The following is a 27,115-nucleotide window of genomic DNA, read 5'->3' as shown; positions in this document are numbered from 1 at the left end:
CTAGATTCACAAGGACATTGCCTGCATTAGAGAGGGTGCAGAGGAGATTCACCAGGATGCTGTCTGGATGAGAGGGGGTGAAGAGGATATTCTCCAGGACGGCGTCTGTATTACGGAGGGGGCAGAGGATTTTCTTCTGGAGAATATCTGTATTAGAGAGCATGCAGAGGAGATTCACAGGGATGCTGCCAGGATGAAGAAGGTGCAGAGGAGATTCACCAGGATGCAACGTGGTTTAGAGAGGGTGCAAAGGAGATTCACCAGGATGCAGCCTGGAAGAGAGAAGGTGAAAATGAGATTCACCCTGACGCTGCCTGGATTAGAGAGAGTGCAGCGGAGATTCAAAGAGAATGCTGCCTGGATTGGAGATGGTGCAGAGGAGATTCACAAGGATGCTGCCTGGTTTAGAGCGGGTGCAGAGGAGATTCAGCATGATACTGACTGGATTAGAGCGGGAGCAGAGGAGATTTACCATGATGCTGCCTGGATTAGAGAGAGAGCAGATGAGATTCACCAAAACGCTGACTGGAAGAGATAGGGTACAGTCTAGATACACAAGGACATTGCCTGGATTAGAGAGGGAGCAGAGGAGATTCACCAGGATGCTGCCTGGATTAGAGAGAATGCGGAAGAGATTCACCAGGATTCTGCCTGCATTAGAGAGGGTGCAGAGGAGATTCAGCAGGATGCTACCTGGATTAGAGAGGGAGCAGAGGAGATTTAACAGGATGCTGCTTGGATTAAAGAGGGTACAGAGGAGATTCTCCAGAATGCTGTCTGGATTAGAGACGGTACGTAGGATATTCATCAGTAGGGTCCCTGGATTAGAGAGGGTGCGGAGGCGATTTCACAGGGATGCTGCCAGGATTAGAGAGTGTGCAGAGGAGATACAACTTGATGCTGCCTGGATCAGAGAGAGTGCAGAAGAGATTCAAAGAGGATGCTGCCTGGATTAGATAGGGTGCAGAGGGGGATCCGCAGTATGCTGCCTGGATTAGAGAGGGTGCAGAGGAGATTCACCAGGATGCTGCCTGGTTTAAAAAATGTGCAGACGGGATTCACCAGCATGCTGCCTGTATAAGAGAGGGTGCAGAGGAGATTCATCAAGATGCTGACTGAAGGAGACAGCAGATGAGATTCACTAGGATGCTGACTGGAGGAGGGAGGGTGCAGTCAAGATTCACAGGACATTGCCTGCATTAGAGAGGGTGCAGAGGAGATTCACCAGGATGCTGCCTGGATTAGAGAGAGTGCAGAGGAGATTCACCAGGATGCTGACTGGATTAGAGATGGTGCAGAGGAGATTCACCAGGATGCTGCCTGGATTAGAGAGAGTGCAGAGGAGATTCACAAGGATGCTGCCTTGATTAGAGAGGGTGCAGAGGGAGATTCACCAGGATGCCTCCTTGATTAGGTAGTGAGCAGAGCAGAATCACCACTATCCTGCCTGGAATAGAGAGGATGCAAATGAGATTCACAGGGATGGTACCTGGAATTGAGGGGGTACAGAGGAGGTTCACCAGAATGCTGTTGGAAATGAGAGGGTGTAGAGGAGATTCTGCAGTATGCAACATGGATTAGAGAGGGTGAAGAGGAGTTTTACCAAAATGCTGCCTGAATTAAACAGCGTGCAGAGGGAGATTCACCAGGATGCTGCCTGGATTAGAGAGGGTGCAGAGGAGATTCAACAGGACTCCGCCTGGATTCGCGAGGGTGCAGACCAGAATTCCCCAGGATGCTGACTGCATTAGAAACGGTGAAGAGGATATTCATCAGGAAGCTGTCTGGATTAGAGAGGGTACAGATAAATTCACAAGGACGCTGCCTGGATTAGAGAGGGTGTAGAAGAGATGAACCAGGATGATACCTGGATTAGAACGGGTGCAGAGGAGATTCACCAGCATGCTGCTGGATTAGTGAGGGTTTAGAGGAGATTCTCCAAGATGCATCATGGATTAAAAAGGGAGAAGACGAATTTTACAAGGATGCTCCCTGGATTAGACATGGGGCAGAGGGAGATTCACCAGATGCTTCCAAAATTAGAGAGAGTGCAGAGGAGTTTCATAGGGATGCTGCCTGGATTATGATGGGTGCAGAGCAGATTCATCAGGACTTTTACTGGATTCGGTAGTGTGTAGGCGAGAATCCCTAGGATGCTGCCTGCCTTAGAAACGGTGAAGAGGATATTCATCAGGAAGCTACCTGGATTAGAGTGGGTGCAGAGGAGATTCCCCAGGATGCTACCTGGATTAGAAACGGTGAAGAGGATATTCATCAGGAAGCTGCCTGGATTAGAGAGGGTGCAGAGGAGATTCACCAGGATGCTGTCGTATTAGAGAGAGTGTAGAGGAGATTCTCTAAGAAGCAACATTGATTAGAGAATGTGAGGAGTTTTACCCAAATGCTGCCTGAATTAGACAGCATGCAGAGGGAGATTTACAAGGATGCAGCCTGGATTAGAGAGAGTGAAGAGGAGATTCACCAGGATGCTGCCTGGATTAGAAACGGTGAAAAGGATATTCATGAGGAAGCTGTCTAGATTAGGGAGGGTGCAGAGGAGATTCACAAGGATGATGCCTGGATTAGTGAGGGTGCAGACGGGATTCACCAGCATAAGAGAGGATGCAGAGGACATTCATGAAGATGCTACTCAGATTAGAGCGGGTGCAGAGGAGATTCAGCATGATGCTGCCTGGATTAGAGAGGGTGCAGATGAGATTCACCAGTATGCTGACTGGAAGAGAGAGGGTGCAGAGGAGATTCACCAGGATGCTGCCAGGATTAGAGAGGGTGCAGATGAGATTCACCAGTATGCTGACTGGAAGAGAGAGGGTACTGACTAGATTCACAAGGACATTGCCTGCATTAGAGAGGGTGCAGACGAGATTCACCAGGATGCTGTCTGGATGAGAGGGGGTGAAGAGGATATTCTCCAGGACGGCGTCTGTATTACGGGGGGGGGGCAGAGGATTTTCTTCTGGAGAATATCTGTATTAGAGAGCATGCAGAGGAGATTCACAGGGATGCTGCCAGGATGAAGAAGGTGCAGAGGAGATTCACCAGGATGCAACGTGGTTTAGAGAGGGTGCAGAGGAGATTCACCAGGATGCTGCCTGGAAGAGAGAAGGTGAAAATGAGATTCACCCTGACGCTGCCTGGATTAGAGAGAGTGCAGCGGAGATTCAAAGAGAATGCTGCCTGGATTGGAGATGGTGCAGAGGAGATTCACAAGGATGCTGCCTGGTTTAGAGCGGGTGCAGAGGAGATTCAGCATGATACTGACTGGATTAGAGAGGGAGCAGAGGAGATTTACCATGATGCTGCCTGGATTAGAGAGAGAGCAGATGAGATTCACCAGGACGCTGACTGGAAGAGATAGGGTACAGTCTAGATTCACAAGGACATTGCCTGGATTAGAGAGGGAGCAGAGGAGATTCACCAGGATGCTGCCTGAATTAGAGAGGGTGCAGACGAGATTCACCAGGATGATGCCTGGATTAGAGAGAGTGCGGAAGAGATTCACCAGGATGCTCCCTGCATTAGAGAGGGTGCAGAGGAGATTCAGCAGGATGCTACCCGGATTAGAGAGGGAGCAGAGGAGATTTAACAGGATGCTGCTTGGATTAAAGAGGGTACAGAGGAGATTCTCCAGAATGTTGTCTGGATTAGAGACGGTACGTAGGATATTCATCAGTAGGGTCCCTGGATTAGAGAGGGTGCAGAGGCGATTTCACAGGTATGCTGCCAGGATTAGAGAGTGTGCAGAGGAGATACAACTTGATGCTGCCTGGATCAGAGAGAGTGCAGAAGAGATTCAAAGAGGATGCTGCCTGGATTAGATAGGGTGCAGAGGGGGATCCGCAGTATGCTGCCTGGATTAGAGAGGGTGCAGAGGAGATTCACCTGGATGCTGCCTGGTTTAGAGAATGTGCAGACGGGATTCACCAGCATGCTGCCTGTATAAGAGAGGGTGCAGAGGAGATTCATCAAGATGCTGACTGAAGGAGACAGCAGATGAGATTCACTAGGATGCTGACTGGAGGATAGAGGGTGCAGTCAAGATTCACAAGGACATTGCCTGCATTAGAGAGGGTGCAGAGGAGATTCACCAGGATGCTGCCCGGAATAGAGAGCGTATGGAGGAGATTCAAACGAATGCTGCCCGGATTAGAGAGGGTGCAAAGGAGATTTATAAGTTGCTGCCTGGATTTGGAAGGGTGCAGAGGAGATTCATCAGGACTTTGCCTGCATTAGGGAGGGTGCAGACGGAATTCCCCAGGTGCTGAATGCAAAAGAAGCAGTGAACAGGATATTCATCCGGAAGATGCCTGAATTAGGGAGTGTGCAGAGGAGATTCACCAGGATGCTTCCTGGATCAGAGAGGGTGCAGGGGAGATTCACCAGGATGCTGCCTGGAATAGGGAGGGAGCAGCGGATATTCTCCAGGACGCTGACTGGATTAGAGAGGGTACAGAGGAGATTCAGCAGGATGCTGCCTGGATGAGACAGGTTGCAGCGGAGATTTAACAGGATGCTGCTAGGATTAGAGAGGGTGCAGAGGAGATTCGAAAAGGATTTTGCCTGTATAAGAGAGGGTGTAGAGGAGTTTCAGCAGAAAGCTGCCTGGATCAGAGAGGGAGTAAAGGAGATTCACCAGGATGCTGCCTGGAATAGAGATGGTGCAGAGGAGATTCGCCAGGATGCTGCCTGGATTAGAGAGGGTGCAGAGGAGATTCGCCAGGATGCTGCCTGGAATAGAGATGGTGCAGAGGAGATTCACCAGGATGCCGCCTGGATTAGAGAGAGTGCAGAGGAGATTCACCAGGATGCTGACTGGATTAGAGATGGTGCAGAGGAGATTCACCAGGATGCTGCCTGGATTAGAGAGAGTGCAGAGTAGATTTACCAGGATGCTGCCTGGATTAGAGAGGGTGCAGAGGAGATTCACCAGGATGCTGACTGGATTAGAGAGGGTGCAGAGGGAGATTCACCAGAATGCTGCCTGGATTCGAGAAGGTGCAGATGAGATTCACCAGGATGCTGCCTGGATTTGAGAGAGTGCAGAGGAGATTCACCAGGATGCTGCCTGGATTCGTGAGGGTAAAGTGGAGATTCATCAGGACTTTGCCTGGATTAGGGAGGGATGCAGATTAATTTCACCAGGATGCTGACCGGATTTGAAACGTTGCAGAGGATATTCCTCAGAATGCTGCCTGAATTAGGGAGGTTGCAGAGGAGATTCACAAGGATGCTGCCTGGATTGGCGAGGGTGCAGTGGAGATTCACCAGGATGCTGCCTGGATTAGAGAGGGTGCAGAGGGAGATTCACCAGGATGCCTCCTTGATTAGGTAGTGAGCAGAGCAGAATCACCACTATCCTGCCTGGAATAGAGAGGATGCAAATGAGATTCACAGGGATGGTACCTGGAATTGAGGGGGTACAGAGGAGGTTCACCAGAATGCTGTTGGAAATGAGAGGGTGTAGAGGAGATTCTGCAGTATGCAACATGGATTAGAGAGGGTGAGGAGGAGTTTTACCAAAATGCTGCCTGAATTAAACAGCGTGCTGAGGGAGATTCACCAGGATGCTGCCTGGATTAGAGAGGGTGCAGACCAGAATTCCCCAGGATGCTGACTGCATTAGAAACGGTGAAGAGGATATTCATCAGGAAGCTGTCTGGATTAGAGAGGGTACAGATAAATTCACAAGGACGCTGCCTGGATTAGAGAGGGTGTAGAAGAGATGAACCAGGATGATACCTGGATTAGAACGGGTGCAGAGGAGATTCACCAGCATGCTGCTGGATTAGTGAGGGTTTAGAGGAGATTCTCCAAGATGCATCATGGATTAAAAAGGGAGAAGACGAATTTTACAAGGATGCTCCCTGGATTAGACATGGGGCAGAGGGAGATTCACCTGGATGCTTCCAGTATTAGAGAGAGTGCAGAGGAGTTTCATAGGGATGCTGCCTGGATTATGATGGGTGCAGAGCAGATTCATCAGGACTTTTACTGGATTCGGTAGTGTGTAGGCGAGAATCCCTAGGATGCTGCCTGCCTTAGAAACGGTGAAGAGGATATTCATCAGGAAGCTACCTGGATTAGAGTGGGTGCAGAGGAGATTCCCCAGGATGCTACCTGGATTAGAAACGGTGAAGAGGATATTCATCAGGAAGCTGCCTGGATTAGAGAGGGTGCAGAGGAGATTCACCAGGATGCTGTCGTATTAGAGAGAGTGTAGAGGAGATTCTCTAAGAAGCAACATTGATTAGAGAATGTGAGGAGTTTTACCCAAATGCTGCCTGAATTAGACAGCATGCAGAGGGAGATTTACAAGGATGCAGCCTGGATTAGAGAGAGTGAAGAGGAGATTCACCAGGATGCTGCCTGGATTAGAAACGGTGAAAAGGATATTCATGAGGAAGCTGTCTAGATTAGGGAGGGTGCAGAGGAGATTCACCACGATGCGCCGGGATCAGAGAGGCTGCAGAGGAGATTCACCAGTGTGCTGCCCTTATTAGAGAGGGTACTGATGAGATTCACAAGGATACTGCCTGGTTTGGAGAGGATGCAATGGACATTCACCAGGATGCCGCTTGGATTAGGTTGTGAGCAGAGCAGAATCACCACTAACCTGGAATAGAGAGGTTGTGAGCAGAGCAGAATCACCACTAACCTGGAATAGAGAGGATGCAAATGAGATTCACAGGGATGGTACCTGGAATAGAGATGGTACAGAGGAGGTTCACCAGGCTGCCTTCGGATTAGAGAGAGTGTAGAGGAGATTCTACGAAGCAACATTGATTAGATAGGGTGAGGAGGAGTTTTACCCAGATGCTGCCTGAATTAGACAGCGTGCAGATGGAGATTTACCAGGATGCTGCCTGGATTAGGAAGTATTAAGAGGAGATTCATCTGGTCATTGCCTGGATTAGGGAGGGTGTAGAAGAGATTCCCCAGAATACTGATTGCATTAGAAACGGTGAAGTGGATATTCATGAGGATGCTGCCTGGATTAGAGAGGGCACAGAGGATATTCACCAGGATGCTGCCTGGATTAGAGAGGGTGCAGAGGAGATTTACCAGGATGCTGCCTGGATTAGAGAGGGTGCCGAGGAGATTCACCAGGATGCTGCTGGATTAGAGAGGGTGCAGAGGAGATTCTCCAGGATGCAACATGGATCAAAAAGGTTACAGAGGAATTTTACTGGATGCTGCCTGGATTAGAAAAGGGGGCAGAGTGAGATTAACCAGGATGCTGCCTAGAATAGAAAGGTTGCAGAGGAGATTCACAGGGCTGGTTCCTGGAATAGAGATGGTACAGAGGAGGTTCACCAGGATGCTATTCGATTAGAGAGAGTGTAGAGGAGATTCTTCAGGATGCAACATTGATTAAAGAGGGTGAGGAGGAGTTTTACCTAGCTGCTGCCTGAATTAGTCAACGTGCAGAGGGAGATTCCCCAGGATGCTGACTGCATTAGAAACGGTGAAGTGGATATTCATCAGCAATCTGCCTGATTTAGGGATGGTTCAGAGGAGATTCACAAGGATGCATCCTGGATTTCAGAGTGTGCAGAGGAGACTCAACAGATGCTGCCTGTATCCGAGAGGTTGTAGAGAATTTTCATCAGGATGCTGCCTGAATTAGGCAGGCTGCTGAGGGGATTCGATAGGATGCTGCCTGGATTAGGGAGGCTGCAGAGGAGATTCGCCAGGATGCTGCCTGAAATAGGGAAGTTGCAGAGGAGATGAAACCGAATCATACCTGTTATTGGGAGGGTGCAGAGGAGATTCAGCAGGATGCTGCCTGGATTAGAGAGGGTGAAGAGGAAATTCACCAGGGCGCTGCCTGCATTAGAGAGGGTGTAGATGAGATTCAGCAGGATGCTGCCTGGATTAGAGAGGGTGCAGATGAGATTCAGCAGGATGCTGCCTGGATTAGAGAGGGTGCAGAGTAGGTTCACCACGATGCTGCTGGATTAGAGAGGGTGTAGAGGAAATTCACCAGAATACTGCCTGGATTGGCGTGGATGCAGTGGAGATTCACCTGGATGCCGCCTGGATTAGGTTGTGAGCAGAGCAGAATCACCACTATCCGGCATGGAATAGAGAGGATGCAAATGAGATTCACAGGGATGGTACCTGGAATAGAGATGGTACAGCGGAGGTTCACCAGGATGCTGTTCGATTAGAGAGAGTGTAGAGGAGATTCTGCAGGATGCAACATTGATTACAAAGGGTGAGGAGGAGTCTTACCCAGATGCTGCCTGAATTAGTCAACGTGCAGAGGGAGATTCATCAGGATGCTGCCTGGATTAGAACGGGTGCAGACGAGATTCATCAGTTCATTGCCTGGATTAGGCAGTGTGCAGATGAGATTCCCCAGGATGCTGACTGCATTCGAAACGGTGAAGTGGATATTAGAGAGGCAGAGGAGATGAAGCAGGATGATACCTGTTATTGGGGGGGGGCGGTGCAGAGGAGATTCCCTAGTATGCTGCCTGGTTTAGACAGAGCACCGAGGAGGTTCACCAGGATGCTGCTGGATTAGTGAGGGTGCAGAGGAAATTCACCAGGACGCTGCCTGGATTAGACAGTTTGCAAAGGAGATTCACAAAAATGCTGCCTGCATTAGAAAGGGTGAAGAGGAATTTTACCAGGATGCTGCCTGGATTAGAAAGGGTGCAGAGGATATTTGCCAGGATGCTGACTGCATTAGAAACGGTGAAGTGGATATTCAACAGGAATCTGCCTGGATTAGGGATGGTTCAGAGGAGATTCGGAAGGATGCATCCTGGATTTGAGAGGTTGTAGCGGAGATTCACCGGGATGCTGCCTGTATCAGAGAGGGTGTAGAAGATTTTCACCAGGATGCTGCCTGAATTAGGCAGGCTGCTGAGGAGATTCGACAGGATGCTGCCTGGAATAGAGAGGTTGCAGAGGAGATGAACCAGGATGGTACCTGTTATTGGGAGGGTACAGAGGAGATTGAGAGGATGCTGCTGGATTAGAGAGGGTGCAGAGGAGATTCACCAGGATGCTGCCTGGATTAGACAGTGTGCAGAGGAGATTCACCAGGATGCTGCTGGATTTGAGAGGGTATAGAGGAGATTCTCCAGGATGCAACATGGATTAGAAAGAGTGAAGAGGAATTCTACCAGGATGCTGCCTGTATTAGAGAGGGTGCATAGGAGATTCACCAGGTTGCTGCCTGGATCAGAGATGGTGTAGAGTAGATTCACCAGGATGCTGCCTGGTTTAGGAAGGGTGCAGAGGAGATACTCTAGGACGTTGCCTGCATACGGAAGTTTGCAGACGAAATTTCCCCCAGGATGCTGACTTTATTCGAAACGGAGAAGTGGTTATTCATCAGGAAGCTGCATGGATTAGAGAGGGTGCAGAGGAGATTCACAAGGATGCAACCTGGATTCGAGAGGGTGCAGAGGAGGTTCACCAGGATGCTGACTGTATTAGAAACTGTGAAGAGGATATTCATCAGGAAGCTGTCTAGATTAGGGAGGGTGCAGAGGAGATTCACCAGGATGCAGACTGGATTAGAGAGGGTGCAGATGAGATATACATTAATGTTGCCTGGATTGGAGTGGATGCAGAGGAGATTCACCAGGATGCTGCCTGGATTAAGGAGTTTGCAAAGGAGATTCACCAGGATGTTGCCTGGATTAGGGAGGTTGCAGAGGAGATTCAGCAGGATGCTGCCGGGATTACACAGGGTACAGAGGAGATTCACCAGGATGCTGCTGGATTAGAGAGGGTGTAGCGTAAATTCACCAGAATACTGACTGGATTGGCGAGGATGCAGTGGAGATTCACCTGGATGCCGCCTGGATTAGGTTGTGAGCAGAGCAGAATCACCACTATCCGGCATGGAATAGAGAGGATGCAAATGAGATTCTCAGGGATGTTACCTGGAATAGAGATGGTACAGCGGAGGTTCACCAGGATGCTGTTCGATTAGAGAGAGTGTAGAGGTGATTCTCCAGGATGCAACGTTGATTAGAGACGGTGAGGAGGAGTTTTACCCAGATGCTGCCTGAATTAGTCAACGTGCAGAGGGAGATTCATCAGGATGCTGCCTGGTTTAGATAGGGTGCAGACGAGATTCATCAGTTCATTGCCTGGATTAGGCAGTGTGCAGATGAGATTCCCCAGGATGCTGACTGCATTCGAAACGGTGAAGTGGATATTAGAGAGGGTGCAGAGGAGATGAAGCAGGATGATACCTGTTATTGGGAGGGTGCAGAGGAGATTCACCAGGATGCTGCCTGGATTAGGATGGGTGCAGCGGAGATTCATCAGGACTTTTCCTAGATATAGGAGTGTGCAGACGAGATTCTCTAAGACACTGACTCCTTTAGAAACGGTGAAGAGGATATGCATCTGGAAGCTGTCTTGATTAGAGAGGGTGCAGAGGAGATTCACCAGGATGCTGACTGGATTAGAGAGGGTGCAGAGGTGGTTCACCAAGATGCTGACTGCATTAGTAACGCTGAAGAGGATATTTTTCAGGAAGCTGTCTTGACTAGGGAGGGTGCAGAGGAGATTCACTAGGATGCTGTTCGATTAGAGAGAGTGTACAAGAGATTCTCCAGGATGCAACATTGATTAGAGATGGTGAGGAGGAGTTTTATACGGAAGCTGCCTGAATTAGTCAGCGTGCAGAGGGAGATTCGCCAGGATGCTGCCTGAAATAGGGAAGTTGCAGAGGAGATGAAACCGAATCATACCTGTTATTGGGAGGCTGCAAAGGAGATTCAGCAGGATGCTGCCTGGATGAGCGAGGGTGAAGAGGAGATTCACCAGGATGCTGCTGGATTAGAGAGGGTGTAGATGAGATTCTCCAGGATGCTGCCTGGATTAGAGAGGGTGCCGAGGAGATTCAACAGGACGCCGCCTGGATTAGGTTGTGTGCAGAGCAGAATCACCACTATCCTGCCTAGAATACAGAGGATGCAAATCAGATTATCAGGGATGGTACCTGGATTAGAAAGGGTGCAGAGGATATTTGCCAGGATGCTGACTGCATTAGAAACGGTGAAGTGGATATTCAACAGGAATCTGCCTGGATTAGGGATGGTTCAGAGGAGATTCGGAAGGATGCATCCTGGATTTGAGAGGTTGTAGCGGAGATCCACCGGGATGCTGCCTGTATCAGAGAGGGTGTAGAAGATTTTCACCAGGATGCTGCCTGAATTAGGCAGGCTGCTGAGGAGATTCGACAGGATGCTGCCTGGAATAGAGAGGTTGCAGAGGAGATGAACCAGGATGGTACCTGTTATTGGGAGGGTGCAGAGGAGATTGAGAGGATGCTGCTGGATTAGAGAGGGTGCAGAGGAGATTCACCAGGATGCTGCCTGGATTAGAGAGGGTGCAGAGGAGATTCACCAGGATGCTGCCTGGATTAGACAGTGTGCAGAGGAGATTCACCAGGATGCTGCTGGATTTGAGAGGGTATAGAGGAGATTCTCCAGGATGCAACATGGATTAGAAAGAGTGAAGAGGAATTCTACCAGGATGCTGCCTGTATTAGAGAGGGTGCATAGGAGATTCACCAGGTTGCTGCCTGGATCAGAGATGGTGTAGAGTAGATTCACCAGGATGCTGCCTGGTTTAGGAAGGGTGCAGAGGAGATACTCTAGGACTTTGCCTGCATTCGGAAGTTTGCAGACGAAATTTCCCCCAGGATGCTGACTTGATTCGAAACGGTGAAGTGGTTATTCATCAGGAAGCTGCATGGATTAGAGAGGGTGCAGAGGAGATTCACAAGGATGCAACCTGGATTCGAGAGGGTGCAGAGGAGATTCACAAGGATGCTGCCTGGATTAGAGAGGGTGCAGAGGATATTCACCAGGATGCAGACTGCATTAGAAACTGTGAAGAGGATATTCATCAGGAAGCTGTCTAGATTAGGGAGGGTGCAGAGGAGATTCACCAGGATGCAGACCGGATTAGAGAGGGTGCAGAGGAGATTCACAAGGATACGGCCGGGATTGGAGAGGTTGCAGAAGAGATTCACCAGGATGCCGCCTGGATTAGGTTGTGAGCAGAGCAGAATCACCACTATCCGGCATGGAATAGAGAGGATGCAAATAAGATTCACAGGGATGGTACCTGGATTAGAGAGGGTGCAGAGGAGGTTCACCAGGATGCTGTTCGATTAGAGAGAATGTAGAGGAGATTCTCCAGGATGCAACATTGATTACAAAGGGTGAGGAGGAGTTTTACCCAGATGCTGCCTGAATTAGTCAACGTGCAGAGGGAGATTCATCAGGATGCTGCCTGGATTAGAAAGGGTGCAGAGGAGATCCATCAGTTCATTGCCTGGATTAGGCAGTGTGCAGATGAGATTCACCAGGATGCTGACTGCATTCGAAACGGTGAAGTGGATATTAGAGAGGGTGCAGAGGAGATGAAGCAGGATGATACCTGTTATTGGGAGGGTGCAGAGGAGATTCACCAGGATGCTGCCTGGATTAGGATGGGTGCAGCGGAGATTCATCAGGACTTTTCCTAGATATTGGAGTGTGCAGACGAGATTCTCTATGACACTGACTCCTTTAGAAACGGTGAAGAGGATATACATCTGGAAGCTGTCTGGATTAGAGAGGGTGCAGAGGTGGTTCACCAAGATGCTGACTGCATTAGTAACGCTGAAGAGGATATTTTTCAGGAAGCTGTCTTGACTAGGGAGGGTGCAGAGGAGATTCACTAGGATGCTGTTCGATTAGAGAGAGTGTACAAGAGATTCTCCAGGATGCAACATTGATTAGAGATGGTGAGGAGGAGTTTTATACGGAAGCTGCCTGAATTAGTCAGCGTGCAGAGGGAGATTCGCCAGGATGCTGCCTGAAATAGGGAAGTTGCAGAGGAGATGAAACCGAATCATACCTGTTATTGGGAGGCTGCAAAGGAGATTCAGCAGGATGCTGCCTGGATTAGAGAGGGTGAAGAGGAAATTCAACAGGACGCTGCCTGGATTAGAGAGGGTGCAGAGGAGATTCACCAGGATGCTGCTGGATTAGAGAGGGTGTAGATGAGATTCTCCAGGATGCTGCCTGGATTAGAGAGGTTGCCGAGGAGATTCAACAGGACGCCGCCTGGATTAGGTTGTGTGCAGAGCAGAATCACCACTATCCTGCCTAGAATACAGTGGATGCAAATCAGATTCGCAGGGATGGTACCTGGATTAGAAAGGGTGCAGAGGATATTCGCCAGGATACTGACTGCATTAGAAACGGTGAAGTGGATATTCAACAGGAATCTGCCTGGATTAGGGATGGTTCAGAGGAGATTCGGAAGGATGCATCCTGGATTTGAGAGGTTGTAGCGGAGATTCACCGGGATGCTGCCTGTATCAGAGAGGGTGTAGAAGATTTTCACCAGGATGCTGCCTGAATTAGGCAGGCTGCTGAGGAGATTCGACAGGATGCTGCCTGGAATAGAGAGGTTGCAGAGGAGATGAACCAGGATGGTACCTGTTATTGGGAGGGTGCAGAGGAGATTGAGAGGATGCTGCTGGATTAGAGAGGGTGCAGAGGAGATTCACCAGGATGCTGCCTGGATTAGACAGTGTGCAGAGGAGATTCACCAGGATGCTGCTGGATTTGAGAGGGTATAGAGGAGATTCTCCAGGATGCAACATGGATTAGAAAGAGTGAAGAGGAATTCTACCAGGATGCTGCCTGTATTAGAGAGGGTGCATAGGAGATTCACCAGGTTGCTGCCTGGATCAGAGATGGTGTAGAGTAGATTCACCAGGATGCTGCCTGGTTTAGGAAGGGTGCAGAGGAGATACTCTAGGACGTTGCCTGCATTCGGAAGTTTGCAGACGAAATTTCCCCCAGGATGCTGACTTTATTCGAAACGGAGAAGTGGTTATTCATCAGGAAGCTGCATGGATTAGAGAGGGTGCAGAGGAGATTCACAAGGATGCAACCTGGATTCGAGAGGGTGCAGAGGAGGTTCACCAGGATGCTGACTGTATTAGAAACTATGAAGAGGATATTCATCAGGAAGCTGTCTAGATTAGGGAGGGTGCAGAGGAGATTCACCAGGATGCAGACTGGATTAGAGAGGGTGCAGATGAGATATACATTAATGTTGCCTGGATTGGAGTGGATGCAGAGGAGATTCACCAGGATGCTGCCTGGATTAAGGAGTTTGCAAAGGAGATTCACCAGGATGTTGCCTGGATTAGGGAGGTTGCAGAGGAGATTCAGCAGGATGCTGCCGGGATTACACAGGGTACAGAGGAGATTCACCAGGATGCTTCTGGATTAGAGAGGGTGCAGAGGAGATTCACCAGGATGCTGCTGGATTAGAGAGGGTGTAGCGTAAATTCACCAGAATACTGACTGGATTGGCGAGGATGCAGTGGAGATTCACCTGGATGCCGCCTGGATTAGGTTGTGAGCAGAGCAGAATCACCACTATCCGGCATGGAATAGAGAGGATGCAAATGAGATTCTCAGGGATGTTACCTGGAATAGAGATGGTACAGCGGAGGTTCACCAGGATGCTGTTCGATTAGAGAGAGTGTAGAGGTGATTCTCCAGGATGCAACGTTGATTAGAGACGGTGAGGAGGAGTTTTACCCAGATGCTGCCTGAATTAGTCAACGTGCAGAGGGAGATTCATCAGGATGCTGCCTGGTTTAGATAGGGTGCAGACGAGATTCATCAGTTCATTGCCTGGATTAGGCAGTGTGCAGATGAGATTCCCCAGGATGCTGACTGCATTCGAAACGGTGAAGTGGATATTAGAGAGGGTGCAGAGGAGATGAAGCAGGATGATACCTGTTATTGGGAGGGTGCAGAGGAGATTCACCAGGATGCTGCCTGGATTAGGATGGGTGCAGCGGAGATTCATCAGGACTTTTCCTAGATATAGGAGTGTGCAGACGAGATTCTCTAAGACACTGACTGCTTTAGAAACGGTGAAGAGGATATACATCTGGAAGCTGTCTGGATTAGAGAGGGTGCAGAGGAGATTCACCAGGATGCTGACTGGATTAGAGAGGGTGCAGAGGTGGTTCACCAAGATGCTGACTGCATTAGTAACGCTGAAGAGGATATTTTTCAGGAAGCTGTCTTGACTAGGGAGGGTGCAGAGGAGATTCACTAGGATGCTGTTCGATTAGAGAGAGTGTACAAGAGATTCTCCAGGATGCAACATTGATTAGAGATGGTGAGGAGGAGTTTTATACGGAAGCTGCCTGAATTAGTCAGCGTGCAGAGGGAGATTCGCCAGGATGCTGCCTGAAATAGGGAAGTTGCAGAGGAGATGAAACCGAATCATACCTGTTATTGGGAGGCTGCAAAGGAGATTCAGCAGGATGCTGCCTGGATTAGAGAGGGTGAAGAGGAGATTCACCAGGATGCTGCTGGATTAGAGAGGGTGTAGATGAGATTCTCCAGGATGCTGCCTGGATTAGAGAGGGTGCCGAGGAGATTCAACAGGACGCCGCCTGGATTAGGTTGTGTGCAGAGCAGAATCACCACTATCCTGCCTAGAATACAGAGGATGCAAATCAGATTATCAGGGATGGTACCTGGATTAGAAAGGGTGCAGAGGATATTTGCCAGGATGCTGACTGCATTAGAAACGGTGAAGTGGATATTCAACAGGAATCTGCCTGGATTAGGGATGGTTCAGAGGAGATTCGGAAGGATGCATCCTGGATTTGAGAGGTTGTAGCGGAGATTCACCGGGATGCTGCCTGTATCAGAGAGGGTGTAGAAGATTTTCACCAGGATGCTGCCTGAATTAGGCAGGCTGCTGAGGAGATTCGACAGGATGCTGCCTGGAATAGAGAGGTTGCAGAGGAGATGAACCAGGATGGTACCTGTTATTGGGAGGGTGCAGAGGAGATTGAGAGGATGCTGCTGGATTAGAGAGGGTGCAGAGGAGATTCACCAGGATGCTGCCTGGATTAGACAGTGTGCAGAGGAGATTCACCAGGATGCTGCTGGATTTGAGAGGGTATAGAGGAGATTCTCCAGGATGCAACATGGATTAGAAAGAGTGAAGAGGAATTCTACCAGGATGCTGCCTGTATTAGAGAGGGTGCATAGGAGATTCACCAGGTTGCTGCCTGGATCAGAGATGGTGTAGAGTAGATTCACCAGGATGCTGCCTGGTTTAGGAAGGGTGCAGAGGAGATACTCTAGGACTTTGCCTGCATTCGGAAGTTTGCAGACGAAATTTCCCCCAGGATGCTGACTTGATTCGAAACGGTGAAGTGGTTATTCATCAGGAAGCTGCATGGATTAGAGAGGGTGCAGAGGAGATTCACAAGGATGCAACCTGGATTCGAGAGGGTGCAGAGGAGATTCACAAGGATGCTGCCTGGATTAGAGAGGGTGCAGAGGATATTCACCAGGATGCAGACTGCATTAGAAACTGTGAAGAGGATATTCATCAGGAAGCTGTCTAGATTAGGGAGGGTGCAGAGGCGATTCACCAGGATGCAGACCGGATTAGAGAGGGTGCAGAGGAGATTCACAAGGATACGGCCGGGATTGGAGAGGTTGCAGAAGAGATTCACCAGGATGCCGCCTGGATTAGGTTGTGAGCAGAGCAGAATCACCACTATCCGGCATGGAATAGAGAGGATGCAAATAAGATTCACAGGGATGGTACCTGGATTAGAGAGGGTGCAGAGGAGGTTCACCAGGATGCTGTTCGATTAGAGAGAGTGTAGAGGAGATTCTCCAGGATGCAACATTGATTACAAAGGGTGAGGAGGAGTTTTACCCAGATGCTGCCTGAATTAGTCAACGTGCAGAGGGAGATTCATCAGGATGCTGCCTGGATTAGAAAGGGTGCAGAGGAGATCCATCAGTTCATTGCCTGGATTAGGCAGTGTGCAGATGAGATTCACCAGGATGCTGACTGCATTCGAAACGGTGAAGTGGATATTAGAGAGGGTGCAGAGGAGATGAAGCAGGATGATACCTGTTATTGGGAGGGTGCAGAGGAGATTCACCAGGATGCTGCCTGGATTAGGATGGGTGCAGCGGAGATTCATCAGGACTTTTCCTAGATATTGGAGTGTGCAGACGAGATTCTCTATGACACTGACTCCTTTAGAAACGGTGAAGAGGATATACATCTGGAAGCTGTCTGGATTAGAGAGGGTGCAGAGGTGGTTCACCAAGATGCTGACTGCATTAGTAACGCTGAAGAGGATATTTTTCAGGAAGCTGTCTTGACTAGGGAGGGTGCAGAGGAGATTCACTAGGATGCTGTTCGATTAGAGAGAGTGTACAAGAGATTCTCCAGGATGCAACATTGATTAGAGATGGTGAGGAGGAGTTTTATACGGAAGCTGCCTGAATTAGTCAGCGTGCAGAGGGAGATTCGCCAGGATGCTGCCTGAAATAGGGAAGTTGCAGAGGAGATGAAACCGAATCATACCTGTTATTGGGAGGCTGCAATGGAGATTCAGCAGGATGCTGCCTGGATTAGAGAGGGTTAAGAGGAAATTCAACAGGACGCTGCCTGGATTAGAGAGGGTGCAGAGGAGATTCACCAGTATGCTGCTGGATTAGAGAGGGTGTAGATGAGATTCTCCAGGATGCTGCCTGGATTAGAGAGGTTGCCGAGGAGATTCAACAGGACGCCGCCTGGATTAGGTTGTGTGCAGAGCAGAATCACCACTATCCTGCCTAGAATACAGTGGATGCAAATCAGATTCGCAGGGATGGTACCTGGATTAGAAAGGGTGCAGAGGATATTCGCCAGGATACTGACTGCATTAGAAACGGTGAAGTGGATATTCAACAGGAATCTGCCTGGATTAGAGAGGGTGCAGAGGAGATTCACCAGGATGCTGACTGGATTAGAGAGGGTGCAGAGGTGGTTCACCAAGATGCTGACTGCATTAGTAACGCTGAAGAGGATATTTTTCAGGAAGCTGTCTTGACTAGGGAGGGTGCAGAGGAGATTCACTAGGATGCTGTTCGATTAGAGAGAGTGTACAAGAGATTCTCCAGGATGCAACATTGATTAGAGATGGTGAGGAGGAGTTTTATACGGAAGCTGCCTGAATTAGTCAGCGTGCAGAGGGAGATTCGCCAGGATGCTGCCTGAAATAGGGAAGTTGCAGAGGAGATGAAACCGAATCATACCTGTTATTGGGAGGCTGCAAAGGAGATTCAGCAGGATGCTGCCTGGATTAGAGAGGGTGAAGAGGAGATTCACCAGGATGCTGCTGGATTAGAGAGGGTGTAGATGAGATTCTCCAGGATGCTGCCTGGATTAGAGAGGGTGCCGAGGAGATTCGCCAGGATACTGACTGCATTAGAAACGGTGAAGTGGATATTCAACAGGAATCTGCCTGGATTAGAGAGGGTGCAGAGGAGATTCACCAGGATGCTGACTGGATTAGAGAGGGTGCAGAGGTGGTTCACCAAGATGCTGACTGCATTAGTAACGCAGAAGAGGATATTTTTCAGGAAGCTGTCTTGACTAGGGAGGGTGCAGAGGAGATTCACTAGGATGCTGTTCGATTAGAGAGAGTGTACAAGAGATTCTCCAGGATGCAACATTGATTAGAGATGGTGAGGAGGAGTTTTATACGGAAGCTGCCTGAATTAGTCAGCGTGCAGAGGGAGATTCGCCAGGATGCTGCCTGAAATAGGGAAGTTGCAGAGGAGATGAAACCGAATCATACCTGTTATTGGGAGGCTGCAAAGGAGATTCAGCAGGATGCTGCCTGGATTAGAGAGGGTGAAGAGGAGATTCACCAGGATGCTGCTGGATTAGAGAGGGTGTTGATGAGATTCTCCAGGATGCTGCCTGGATTAGAGAGGGTGCCGAGGAGATTCAACAGGACGCCGCCTGGATTAGGTTGTGTGCAGAGCAGAATCACCACTATCCTGCCTAGAATACAGAGGATGCAAATCAGATTATCAGGGATGGTACCTGGATTAGAAAGGGTGCAGAGGATATTTGCCAGGATGCTGACTGCATTAGAAACGGTGAAGTGGATATTCAACAGGAATCTGCCTGGATTAGGGATGGTTCAGAGGAGATTCGGAAGGATGCATCCTGGATTTGAGAGGTTGTAGCGGAGATTCACCGGGATGCTGCCTGTATCAGAGAGGGTGTAGAAGATTTTCACCAGGATGCTGCCTGAATTAGGCAGGCTGCTGAGGAGATTCGACAGGATGCTGCCTGGAATAGAGAGGTTGCAGAGGAGATGAACCAGGATGGTACCTGTTATTGGGAGGGTGCAGAGGAGATTGAGAGGATGCTGCTGGATTAGAGAGGGTGCAGAGGAGATTCACCAGGATGCTGCCTGGATTAGACAGTGTGCAGAGGAGATTCACCAGGATGCTGCTGGATTTGAGAGGGTATAGAGGAGATTCTCCAGGATGCAACATGGATTAGAAAGAGTGAAGAGGAATTCTACCAGGATGCTGCCTGTATTAGAGAGGGTGCATAGGAGATTCACCAGGTTGCTGCCTGGATCAGAGATGGTGTAGAGTAGATTCACCAGGATGCTGCCTGGTTTAGGAAGGGTGCAGAGGAGATACTCTAGGACTTTGCCTGCATTCGGAAGTTTGCAGACGAAATTTCCCCCAGGATGCTGACTTGATTCGAAACGGTGAAGTGGTTATTCATCAGGAAGCTGCATGGATTAGAGAGGGTGCAGAGGAGATTCACAAGGATGCAACCTGGATTCGAGAGGGTGCAGAGGAGATTCACAAGGATGCTGCCTGGATTAGAGAGGGTGCAGAGGATATTCACCAGGATGCAGACTGCATTAGAAATTGTGAAGAGGATATTCATCAGGAAGCTGTCTAGATTAGGGAGGGTGCAGAGGAGATTCACCAGGATGCAGACCGGATTAGAGAGGGTGCAGAGGAGATTCACAAGGATACGGCCGGGATTGGAGAGGTTGCAGAAGAGATTCACCAGGATGCCGCCTGGATTAGGTTGTGAGCAGAGCAGAATCACCACTATCCGGCATGGAATAGAGAGGATGCAAATAAGATTCACAGGGATGGTACCTGGATTAGAGAGGGTGCAGAGGAGGTTCACCAGGATGCTGTTCGATTAGAGAGAGTGTAGAGGAGATTCTCCAGGATGCAACATTGATTACAAAGGGTGAGGAGGAGTTTTACCCAGATGCTGCCTGAATTAGTCAACGTGCAGAGGGAGATTCATCAGGATGCTGCCTGGATTAGAAAGGGTGCAGAGGAGATCCATCAGTTCATTGCCTGGATTAGGCAGTGTGCAGATGAGATTCACCAGGATGCTGACTGCATTCGAAACGGTGAAGTGGATATTAGAGAGGGTGCAGAGGAGATGAAGCAGGATGATACCTGTTATTGGGAGGGTGCTGAGGAGATTCACCAGGATGCTGCCTGGATTAGGATGGGTGCAGCGGAGATTCATCAGGACTTTTCCTAGATATTGGAGTGTGCAGACGAGATTCTCTATGACACTGACTCCTTTAGAAACGGTGAAGAGGATATACATCTGGAAGCTGTCTGGATTAGAGAGGGTGCAGAGGTGGTTCACCAAGATGCTGACTGCATTAGTAACGCTGAAGAGGATATTTTTCAGGAAGCTGTCTTGACTAGGGAGGGTGCAGAGGAGATTCACTAGGATGCTGTTCGATTAGAGAGAGTGTACAAGAGATTCTCCAGGATGCAACATTGATTAGAGATGGTGAGGAGGAGTTTTATACGGAAGCTGCCTGAATTAGTCAGCGTGCAGAGGGAGATTCGCCAGGATGCTGCCTGAAATAGGGAAGTTGCAGAGGAGATGAAACCGAATCATACCTGTTATTGGGAGGCTGCAATGGAGATTCAGCAGGATGCTGCCTGGATTAGAGAGGGTGAAGAGGAAATTCAACAGGACGCTGCCTGGATTAGAGAGGGTGCAGAGGAGATACTCTAGGACTTTGCCTGCATTCGGAAGTTTGCAGACGAAATTTCCCCCAGGATGCTGACTTGATTCGAAACGGTGAAGTGGTTATTCATCAGGAAGCTGCATGGATTAGAGAGGGTGCAGAGGAGATTCACCAGGATGCTGCTGGATTAGAGAGGGTGTAGATGAGATTCTCCAGGATGCTGCCTGGATTAGAGAGGTTGCCGAGGAGATTCAACAGGACGCCGCCTGGATTAGGTTGTGTGCAGAGCAGAATCACCACTATCCTGCCTAGAATACAGTGGATGCAAATCAGATTCGCAGGGATGGTACCTGGATTAGAAAGGGTGCAGAGGATATTCGCCAGGATACTGACTGCATTAGAAACGGTGAAGTGGATATTCAACAGGAATCTGCCTGGATTAGAGAGGGTGCAGAGGAGATTCACCAGGATGCTGACTGGATTAGAGAGGGTGCAGAGGTGGTTCACCAAGATGCTGACTGCATTAGTAACGCTGAAGAGGATATTTTTCAGGAAGCTGTCTTGACTAGGGAGGGTGCAGAGGAGATTCACTAGGATGCTGTTCGATTAGAGAGAGTGTACAAGAGATTCTCCAGGATGCAACATTGATTAGAGATGGTGAGGAGGAGTTTTATACGGAAGCTGCCTGAATTAGTCAGCGTGCAGAGGGAGATTCGCCAGGATGCTGCCTGAAATAGGGAAGTTGCAGAGGAGATGAAACCGAATCATACCTGTTATTGGGAGGCTGCAAAGGAGATTCAGCAGGATGCTGCCTGGATTAGAGAGGGTGAAGAGGAGATTCACCAGGATGCTGCTGGATTAGAGAGGGTGTAGATGAGATTCTCCAGGATGCTGCCTGGATTAGAGAGGGTGCCGAGGAGATTCGCCAGGATACTGACTGCATTAGAAACGGTGAAGTGGATATTCAACAGGAATCTGCCTGGATTAGAGAGGGTGCAGAGGAGATTCACCAGGATGCTGACTGGATTAGAGAGGGTGCAGAGGTGGTTCACCAAGATGCTGACTGCATTAGTAACGCAGAAGAGGATATTTTTCAGGAAGCTGTCTTGACTAGGGAGGGTGCAGAGGAGATTCACTAGGATGCTGTTCGATTAGAGAGAGTGTACAAGAGATTCTCCAGGATGCAACATTGATTAGAGATGGTGAGGAGGAGTTTTATACGGAAGCTGCCTGAATTAGTCAGCGTGCAGAGGGAGATTCGCCAGGATGCTGCCTGAAATAGGGAAGTTGCAGAGGAGATGAAACCGAATCATACCTGTTATTGGGAGGCTGCAAAGGAGATTCAGCAGGATGCTGCCTGGATTAGAGAGGGTGAAGAGGAGATTCACCAGGATGCTGCTGGATTAGAGAGGGTGTTGATGAGATTCTCCAGGATGCTGCCTGGATTAGAGAGGGTGCCGAGGAGATTCAACAGGACGCCGCCTGGATTAGGTTGTGTGCAGAGCAGAATCACCACTATCCTGCCTAGAATACAGAGGATGCAAATCAGATTATCAGGGATGGTACCTGGATTAGAAAGGGTGCAGAGGATATTTGCCAGGATGCTGACTGCATTAGAAACGGTGAAGTGGATATTCAACAGGAATCTGCCTGGATTAGGGATGGTTCAGAGGAGATTCGGAAGGATGCATCCTGGATTTGAGAGGTTGTAGCGGAGATTCACCGGGATGCTGCCTGTATCAGAGAGGGTGTAGAAGATTTTCACCAGGATGCTGCCTGAATTAGGCAGGCTGCTGAGGAGATTCGACAGGATGCTGCCTGGAATAGAGAGGTTGCAGAGGAGATGAACCAGGATGGTACCTGTTATTGGGAGGGTGCAGAGGAGATTGAGAGGATGCTGCTGGATTAGAGAGGGTGCAGAGGAGATTCACCAGGATGCTGCCTGGATTAGACAGTGTGCAGAGGAGATTCACCAGGATGCTGCTGGATTTGAGAGGGTATAGAGGAGATTCTCCAGGATGCAACATGGATTAGAAAGAGTGAAGAGGAATTCTACCAGGATGCTGCCTGTATTAGAGAGGGTGCATAGGAGATTCACCAGGTTGCTGCCTGGATCAGAGATGGTGTAGAGTAGATTCACCAGGATGCTGCCTGGTTTAGGAAGGGTGCAGAGGAGATACTCTAGGACTTTGCCTGCATTCGGAAGTTTGCAGACGAAATTTCCCCCAGGATGCTGACTTGATTCGAAACGGTGAAGTGGTTATTCATCAGGAAGCTGCATGGATTAGAGAGGGTGCAGAGGAGATTCACAAGGATGCAACCTGGATTCGAGAGGGTGCAGAGGAGATTCACAAGGATGCTGCCTGGATTAGAGAGGGTGCAGAGGATATTCACCAGGATGCAGACTGCATTAGAAATTGTGAAGAGGATATTCATCAGGAAGCTGTCTAGATTAGGGAGGGTGCAGAGGAGATTCACCAGGATGCAGACCGGATTAGAGAGGGTGCAGAGGAGATTCACAAGGATACGGCCGGGATTGGAGAGGTTGCAGAAGAGATTCACCAGGATGCCGCCTGGATTAGGTTGTGAGCAGAGCAGAATCACCACTATCCGGCATGGAATAGAGAGGATGCAAATAAGATTCACAGGGATGGTACCTGGATTAGAGAGGGTGCAGAGGAGGTTCACCAGGATGCTGTTCGATTAGAGAGAGTGTAGAGGAGATTCTCCAGGATGCAACATTGATTACAAAGGGTGAGGAGGAGTTTTACCCAGATGCTGCCTGAATTAGTCAACGTGCAGAGGGAGATTCATCAGGATGCTGCCTGGATTAGAAAGGGTGCAGAGGAGATCCATCAGTTCATTGCCTGGATTAGGCAGTGTGCAGATGAGATTCACCAGGATGCTGACTGCATTCGAAACGGTGAAGTGGATATTAGAGAGGGTGCAGAGGAGATGAAGCAGGATGATACCTGTTATTGGGAGGGTGCTGAGGAGATTCACCAGGATGCTGCCTGGATTAGGATGGGTGCAGCGGAGATTCATCAGGACTTTTCCTAGATATTGGAGTGTGCAGACGAGATTCTCTATGACACTGACTCCTTTAGAAACGGTGAAGAGGATATACATCTGGAAGCTGTCTGGATTAGAGAGGGTGCAGAGGTGGTTCACCAAGATGCTGACTGCATTAGTAACGCTGAAGAGGATATTTTTCAGGAAGCTGTCTTGACTAGGGAGGGTGCAGAGGAGATTCACTAGGATGCTGTTCGATTAGAGAGAGTGTACAAGAGATTCTCCAGGATGCAACATTGATTAGAGATGGTGAGGAGGAGTTTTATACGGAAGCTGCCTGAATTAGTCAGCGTGCAGAGGGAGATTCGCCAGGATGCTGCCTGAAATAGGGAAGTTGCAGAGGAGATGAAACCGAATCATACCTGTTATTGGGAGGCTGCAATGGAGATTCAGCAGGATGCTGCCTGGATTAGAGAGGGTGAAGAGGAAATTCAACAGGACGCTGCCTGGATTAGAGAGGGTGCAGAGGAGATACTCTAGGACTTTGCCTGCATTCGGAAGTTTGCAGACGAAATTTCCCCCAGGATGCTGACTTGATTCGAAACGGTGAAGTGGTTATTCATCAGGAAGCTGCATGGATTAGAGAGGGTGCAGAGGAGATTCACAAGGATGCAACCTGGATTCGAGAGGGTGCAGAAGAGGTTCACCAGGATGCTGCCTGGATTAAGGAGTTTGTAAAGGAGATTCACCAGGATGTTGCCTGGATTAGGGAGGTTGCAGAGGAGATTCACCAGGATGCTGCCTGGATTAGAGAGGGTGCAGTGGAGATTCACCTGGATGCTGCCTGGATTAGAGAGGGTGCAGAGGAGATTCACCAGGATGCTGCCTGGATTAGAGAGGGTGCAGTGGAGATTCACCTGGATGCTGCCTGGATTAGAGAGGGTGCAGAGGAGATTCACCAGAATACTGACTGGATTGGCGAGGATGCAGTGGAGATTCACCTGGATGCCGCCTGGATTAGGTTGTGAGCAGAGCAGAATCACCACTATCCGGCATGGAATAGAGAGGATGCAAATGAGATTCACAGGGATGGTACCTGGAATAGAGAAGTTTTACCCAGATGCTGCCTGAATTAGTCAACGTGCAGAGGGAGATTCATCAGGATGCTGCCTGGATTAGAACGGGTGCAGACGAGATTCATCAGTTCATTGCCTGGATTAGGCAGTGTGCAGATGAGATTCCCCAGGATGCTGACTGCATTCGAAACGGTGAAGTGGATATTAGAGAGGGTGCAGAGGAGATGAAGCAGGATGCTGCCTGGATTAGAGAGGGTGCAAAGGAGATTCACCAGGATGCTGCCTGGATTAGGATGGGTGCAGCGGAGATTCATCAGGACTTTTCCTAGATATAGGAGTGTGCAGACGAGATTCCCCATGACACTGACTCCTTTAGAAACGGTGAAGAGGATATACATCTGGAAGCTGTCTGGATTAGAGAGGGTGCAGAGGTGGTTCACCAAGATGCTGACTGGATTAGTAACGGTGAAGAGGATATTTTTCAGGAAGCTGTCCTGACTAGGGAGGGTGCAGAGGAGATTCACTAGGATGCTGTTCGATTAGAGAGAGTGTACAAGAGATTCTCCAGGATGCAACATTGATTAGAGATGGTGAGGAGGAGTTTTATCCGGAAGCTGCCTGAATTAGTCAGCGTGCAGAGGGAGATTCGCCAGGATGCTGCCTGGATTAGAGAGGGTGCAGAGGAGATTCGCCAGGATGCTGCCTGGATTAGAGAGGGTGCAGAGAAGATTCAGCAGGACGCTGCCTGAATTAGAGAGGGTGCATTCACCGGGATGCTGCCTGGATTAGAGAGGGTGCAGAGGAGATTCGCCAGGATGCTGCCTGGATTAGGATTGGTGCAGCGGAGATTCATCAGAACTTTTCCTAGATATAGGAGTTTGCAGACGAGATTCCCCATGACGCTGACTCCTTCAGAAACGGTGAAGAGGATATACATCAGGAAGCTGCCTGGATCAGAGAGGGTGCAGAGGAGATTCACCAGGATTCGGCCTGTATCAGAGAAGGTGTAAAGGATTTTCACCAGGATGCTGCCTGGATTAGAGAGGGTGCAGAGGAGATGAACCAGGATGATACCTGTTATTGGGAGGGTGCAGAGGAGATTCAGCAGGATGCTGCTAGATTACAGAGGGTGTAGAGGAAATTCACCAGGACGCTGCCTGGATTAGAGAGGGTGTAGAGGAGATTCTCCAGGATGCAACATGGATTAGAAAGGGTGAAGAGGAATTTTACCAGGATGCTGCCTCTATTAGAGAGGGTGCAGAGGAGATTCACCAGGATGCTGCCTGGATTTGAGAGGGTGCAGCGGAGATTCATCAGGACTTTTCCTAGATATAGGAGTTTGCAGACGAGACTCCCCATGACGCTGACTCCTTTAGAAACGGTGAAGAGGATATACAACAGGAAGCTGCCTGGATTTGAGAGGGTGCAGAGGAGATTCACCAGTTCATTGCCTGGATTAGGGAGGGTGTAGAAGATATTCCCCAGGATCCTGACTGCATTAGAAACGGTGAAGTGGATATTCATCAGGAAGCTGCCTGGTTTAGGGATGGTTCAGCGGAGATTCACAAGGATGCATCCTGATTTTGAGAGGGTGCAGTGGAGATTCACGAGAATGCTGCCTGTATCAGTGAGGGTATAGAGGATTTTCACCAGGATGCTGCCTGAATTAGGCAGGCTGCTGAGGAGATTCGACAGGATGCTGCCTGGAATAGAGAGGTTGCAGAGGAGATGAACCAGGATGATACCTGTTATTGGGATTGTGCAGAGGAAATTCACCAGGACGCTGCCTGGATTAGACAGTCTGCAGAGGAGATTCTCCAGGATGCAACATGGATTAGAAATGGTGAAGAGGAATTTTACCAGGATGCTTCCTGTATAAGAGAGGGTGCCGAGGAGATTCACCAGGATGCTGCCTGGATCAGAGCTGGTGTAGAGTAGATTCACCAGGATGCTGCCTGGATTAGAGAGGGTGCAGAGGAGATTCACCAGGATGCTGCCTGGATTAGAGAGGGTGCAGAGGAGATTCACCAGGATGCTGCCTGGATTAGAGAGGGTGCAGAGGAGATTCACCAGGATGCTGCCTGGATTAGAGAGGGTGCAGAGGAGATTCACCAGGATGCTGCCTGGATCAGAGCTGGTGTAG

The sequence above is a fragment of the Hypanus sabinus genome, unplaced genomic scaffold (assembly GCF_030144855.1).
Source record: "Hypanus sabinus isolate sHypSab1 unplaced genomic scaffold, sHypSab1.hap1 scaffold_592, whole genome shotgun sequence".
Taxonomy (NCBI): Eukaryota; Metazoa; Chordata; class Chondrichthyes; order Myliobatiformes; family Dasyatidae; genus Hypanus; species Hypanus sabinus.
Note: the sequence above shows the minus strand (reverse complement) of the source record.